The 5993-nt window shown below is 38.2% G+C and overlaps 1 non-coding gene across 1 annotated transcript; it reads left to right on the forward strand.

Moving 5' to 3' along the window:
- Window positions 1–330: 330 nt before the first annotated feature.
- LOC130464696 (small nucleolar RNA Z195/SNORD33/SNORD32 family) lies at window positions 331–419 on the forward strand. Its single transcript, XR_008925051.1, has one exon. It is a non-coding gene; the product is annotated as a small nucleolar RNA Z195/SNORD33/SNORD32 family (small nucleolar RNA).
- Window positions 420–5993: the final 5574 nt, after the last annotated feature.

The following is a 5993-nucleotide window of genomic DNA, read 5'->3' on the forward strand; positions in this document are numbered from 1 at the left end:
ATCTATCATATGCTATCATTAGAACTTTTCTAATCTATCATTAGATGTAACAGTTCTATTACTTCTATATGACCACAAATAATAGAACTTTTCTAAGCCCATATTATAAAATTGTAAAGAATATGGATAGGATATGAGTCATATGACATCAATTGGAGCTTACAGTAATAGAGTTAAAACGGTTGGTAGTTTATTTTAGCTGGTTCCATTTCGTACATGTCAACTTTGTTATTAGTTTGTTGCTGTAATAGTTTACAGTTTCTTATTTAATTCAAACATTTTTTTACTGAGTTTGTTTTAATTTATTTTTGTTTTTATTCCAGATTTGCAAGGACATGTGATGATTTAATTTACCCAATATATTTGTCTTAATTCAAATTGATGAATTCTATTTAACATGCACTACCATCTGATCTCGATATTTTCTGTCTTAATCCAAATTTTTAAGTTTTGTGTGTGATCGATGATGAATTTTTATATTTTTAAACCTAATTCTCCACATATTAAATAAAATGAGTGGAAACCATTAATTTGAGATTACACTAAATGAATTAATTTGCAAAAAAGTTTTAATATATATTATCGAATTGCAATCCATGATGAAAAGTTTATCCGAAATTATCATGAGTTAATTTCAATGATTAATTTGAAAAATAATCACTATCTTTCGACAGAGATTGAATAATATTTCAAATGAATAATGGTTTTGCCCAAGGTATCTAGCGCCTAAACTAGTTGATGGTTAGGTGCTTTGTTTTTTTGGGCGCAAAGTGTGAACAGATATTGCGACACATATGGTTTGATTTCCACTAGATTTCTGTTACTTTTATTCTCTGTTTATATCTTTATATTTTCCCCAAATTCACTACCCTTTTAACAATATGCAATGTGTATAGTTGACAGTGTAATCAATGGGATAGGTCATTAATTCTTTGGGTTTTTCAGTCGATACTCATAAGCCTTTGGATAATTCAGAGGGTATATCTGTTGATTCTCATAATTATGTGAACCCAACAGGCTCGGATCCCGTGTCAGCGGAGAAGGCATTGAATCATGAACTTGATTGTACTACTCCCAATGAATAAATAGAGGTTGAGATAAACCATCCCGAAGTTGAAGGGTCTGAGACATCAGGGTCTACTGAATTCAGCATAGTTCATGTTGATGTTTTGGCTCCCTGTCCTGATTCTGCCCCTGATGCAGAATCTATTGCTGAAGTGGTTGCTACTGATTATGTTGAAGTGAAGAGTCTACTTGAGGGAGATCAGGTATCACTGTATCAGTTGTAGGTTGTGCTTTCTCTCGTCTTCATTTATCTCTTTGTTTTTTTCGTTCCCACCTTCACTATCTTCCCTCATCATTTGAATTAAAATTAATTAGTTACCATCAACCCCAACCCCCTCCCCCAAATGAGTATTTTTTTTTTTTGCTATGCTTGAGTTTAAAATTTGTTGCAATTGAGTAGGTTGTTGATAGTTCTTTCCTTTGATTTGTGTTGATAAGTACAGTGTTGTTTAGTTAAATTGGTTAAATTGATTAAATTAAATGAAAAAGTTATGATATTGCTTTGTAGAACTATAGAAATATTTGCCTCTTAGCTGATTGGTAAGGGGTCGGTGTTTGGAATTCTTATACAATGTACCTCAGTCGAGGCGAGGAGAGAAGGTTAATTTTTGTCAGTATGCTCTAAGCCCGGAGCTGATCGGGTTTGGTAGAGTTCTTTATGGCTCCTTTAGTGTTATAATTAAGATTTTGTCTTCTGGTAAGGAGTTAAATTATAATTGACAAATAGTAAGATGGATGACTTCTGAATTAGAATGAGCCAAGTAATACGAGTATCGTCAGTGCATATATATGTATAAGCATCATTTAGTATGATTCTACCAGTGTCGATGATTGTTGTTTAGAGAAAAATAGGTGAAGTAAGATATGCTAATCTGAGATACTTGAATTGCTAGAATTTGCAGTTCATGTGTCAACGTGCATTCTATCAGGCTTGCAGCTATAATCGAGTGAGATATTTTTTTCTTGCAGAACGAGGACAAATATCGTTGTAGTGAAACTGGATATCGTATTCCTTTCAAGTGTATAAGAAGTGGAGATGTAACAAAGGAAGCAAGTGGTAAAGTTCCCGAAAACAACCAGTCTACTCAACAAGGATCTGTTAATGCAGACAATGCTGCAACTAAGCACAAGAGATTACCGCTAAGGTCCAACTTGATAATGACATGGTGTTTGAGGCAATGCAGATCCTCTTTAGCTTTATCAGGCTAACATAGGTTTCACAAATGTCGTGATCAAATTTCTGTTAGGTTATGATACATATGACAATTCATAAATCATGCGGAAACAACCATTAAGCCAGGAATACATATTATTTACACATAATCATATAGCATAATTTAGATGCATACTCTTTGTTGCGTGCCTTCCCTAGCTGCGCCCGAACCGAACAAGAACAAGTCTTTTAGGACTCCAAGTGTCGTCCCTCCGTAGATAGTCCACAGCACGTCCGGATCCGCCTTAAGATTGACCAACTAGAATCGCCCTTAAGGTACTATTATTTTCGGCTAAAATGGGCAAGAGTTATGGCTGATTTTTCTGCTTAAAAATCCTAGTTTTGAATACTTGAAAACTTATGTATAAATAATGACCCCTAGGCCCTTATTTATAGAGGTATGGAAAAGGAATTGTAATCCTACTAGGATGTGGATTTGTTAATTAGAACTTTATTAGGACTCTAAATAACAAAGCAATTCTAATAAGATTAGGATTTTAATCTTCGCACGAATCCCAATAGAATTAGGATTTCCGGCATACGCATCGCACAAGCCGTGCACCCGCGCAGGCCTTGCGGCCCACGACAAGCGCACAGCCCATGTGCGGTGCTGCGTGCGCGCGCGCCCTTGGCTGGGCCTGGCCTTGCGCTGGGCCTGGTCGAGGCGTGCGTTGCGTGCAGCTCGCTGGGCGATGGCCTGGCTTCGTTCTGGGCCTTCGTCTAGCGGGCCTCGTCCGATGCTAATTCGTACGATACGCTTCCGATTAAATTCCCGATTCCGGAATTCATTTCCGATACGAACAACATTTAATATTTCCGATTCCGGAATTAATTTCCGTTTCGAACAAATATTTAATATTTCCGTTTCCGGAATTATTTTCCGATTCCGATAATATTTCCGATTCTGACAATATTTCCGTTTCCGGCAATATTTCCGATTCCGGCAATATTTCCATTTCCGATAATATTTTCCGATACGTACCATGTTTCCGTTTCCGGCAACATCTACGACTTGGATAATATTTATATTTCCGATACGATCCATATTTCCGTTTCCGGCAATATCATCGTTTCCGGAGTATTCATTTCTTGCCTGTGACGATCTCAGCTCCCACTGAAACCAAGATCCGTCGATTCCGAATATCCATAGATGGAGTATTTAATGCCATTAAATACTTGATCCGTTTACGTACTATTTGTGTGACCCTACGGGTTCAGTCAAGAGTAAGCTGTGGATTAATATCATTAATTCCACTTGAACTGAAGCGGCCTCTAGCTAGGCATTCAGCTCACTTGATCTCACTGAATTATTAACTTGTTAATTAATACTGAACCGCATTTATTAGACTTAACATAGAATGCATACCTGGACCAAGGGCATTATTTCCTTCAGTCTCCCACTTGTCCTTAGGGACAAGTGTGCATTTCCTAATTCCTTTGTCGCTCGATGCTTGCTCTTGAACATAAGGTAAGAGTTGTCATCCTTATTATGTCCAGAGGTGTTTCTCGGTTTCAGAGTTCAACTGATCAAATAAACAGATAATCATAGCCTATGATTCATCCGAGCACGGCCATGCATTTCACAGTTTCTAGCTCTCCGAGTGGCCTTGTACAACTTTTAAGCATCTCATCCCGATTTATGGGAGGACAATCCCAATCTTGCGATCTTGAGATTAGACTTCGTTTGATAGGTTATTACCTGAGCGTTGCCTTTATAGCCTCCTTTTACGCTGCGACGGTTGGTCAACGTCAAAGCAACCAGTTCTCAAACAAGTAATCTCAAATCACTCAGGTATTGAGGATTTAGTGTCTAATAATTTTAATGAAATTTACTTATGACAGATTTTCATCTCTTACAGTAAAGTTTCATAGGTCTTGTCCGATACTAGTCTTCCCAAAGTAAGTATCTATGCAAATGATTATGACATTGCCATGTCCACATAGTTCAAGAAACAGAACTACTAGTCATGTTGCATTCTAGTCGTCTAACGTTTTCTATGCGTCCAATTTTATAGAAAACTCCGACTAGGGACCATTTTCAACCTTTGACATTCAAGTTCACTTGATAGACATTTCTTAGTCACAGGACTGGTCCTGACAGTCTATCTTGAATATATCGTCAAATTGAAGGGACTCATCATTTAATAAACCACAAATTAAATGGAAAAATGAATTCTTTTCATTTATTGTGAATGATTAACCAATAATGTTTTACAAAGATTTAAACTCTAAAACTTTAAAACATTAAACAGAGACATCAAAGCCATTCTCCAATATGCTTGATTCCCATAGCTGCAGTGTGCGAGTTGTGCTTCGCCTGCGGCATAGGTTTAGTTAATGGATCTGATATGTTGTCATCAGTACCAATTTTGCTTATCTCGACTTCTTTTCTTTCAACGAACTCTCGTAGAAGGTGAAATCTACGAAGTACATGCTTGACTCTCTGGTGGTGTCTAGGCTCCTTTGCCTGTGCAATAGCTCCGTTATTGTCACAATACAGGGCTATTGGTCCTTTAATGGAGGGGACTACACCAAGTTCACCTATGAACTTCCTTAGCCATATAGCTTCTTTTGCTGCTTCATGTGCAGCAATGTACTCCGCTTCAGTTGTAGAATCCGCAATGGTGCTTTGCCTAGCACTTTTCCAGCTTACTGCTCCTCCGTTGAGGCAGAAGACAAACCCAGACTGTGATCTGAAATCATCTTTGTCGGTTTGGAAACTTGCGTCCGTATAGCCTTTAACAATTAATTCATCATCTCCACCATAGACCAGGAAGTCATCTTTGTGCCTTTTCAGGTACTTCAGAATGTTCTTGGCAGCAGTCCAATGCGCCTCTCCTGGGTCTGACTGGTATCTGCTTGTAGCACTGAGTGCGTACGCAACATCCGGGCGTGTACATATCATAGCATACATTATTTAACCAATCAATGATGCATATGGAATCCCATTCATTCGTCTACGCTCATCAAGTGTTTTTGGGCACTGAGTCTTGCTTAGAGTCATTCCATGAGACATGGGTAGGTAGCCTCGCTTGGAGTCCGCCATCTTGAACCTATCAAGCACCTTATTGATATAAGTGCTTTGACTAAGTCCAATCATCCTTTTAGATCTATCTCTGTAAATCTTGATGCCCAATATGTACTGTGCTTCTCCTAGATCCTTCATCGAAAAACATTTCCCAAGCCAAATCTTGACAGAGTTCAACATAGGAATGTCATTTCCGATAAGTAATATGTCGTCGACATATAATACTAGGAAAGCAATTTTGCTCCCACTGACCTTCTTGTATACACAAGATTCGTCTGCGTTCTTGATGAAACCAAAGTCACTGACTGCTTCATCAAAACGTATATTCCAGCTCCTGGATGCCTGCTTCAATCCGTAGATTGACTTCTTTAGCTTGCATACCTTTTTAGCATTCTTTGGATCCTCAAAACCTTCAGGCTGTGTCATAAACACAGTTTCTGTTAAAACGTCGTTTAAGAAAGCAGTTTTGACATCCATCTGCCATATTTCGTAATCGTAATATGCAGCGATTGCTAACATTATCCGAATAGACTTTAGCATTGCAACTGGTGAAAAGGTTTCATCGTAATCCACACCGTGGACCTGCCTGTAACCTTTTGCAACCAATCTAGCTTTGAAAACTTGAAGTTTCCCATCCTTGTCCTTTTTCAGTTTGAAAACCCATTTGCTTCCAATGGCTTGGTAGCC

The sequence above is a fragment of the Spinacia oleracea genome, chromosome 6 (assembly GCF_020520425.1).
Source record: "Spinacia oleracea cultivar Varoflay chromosome 6, BTI_SOV_V1, whole genome shotgun sequence".
NCBI classification, from domain to species: domain Eukaryota; kingdom Viridiplantae; phylum Streptophyta; class Magnoliopsida; order Caryophyllales; family Amaranthaceae; genus Spinacia; species Spinacia oleracea.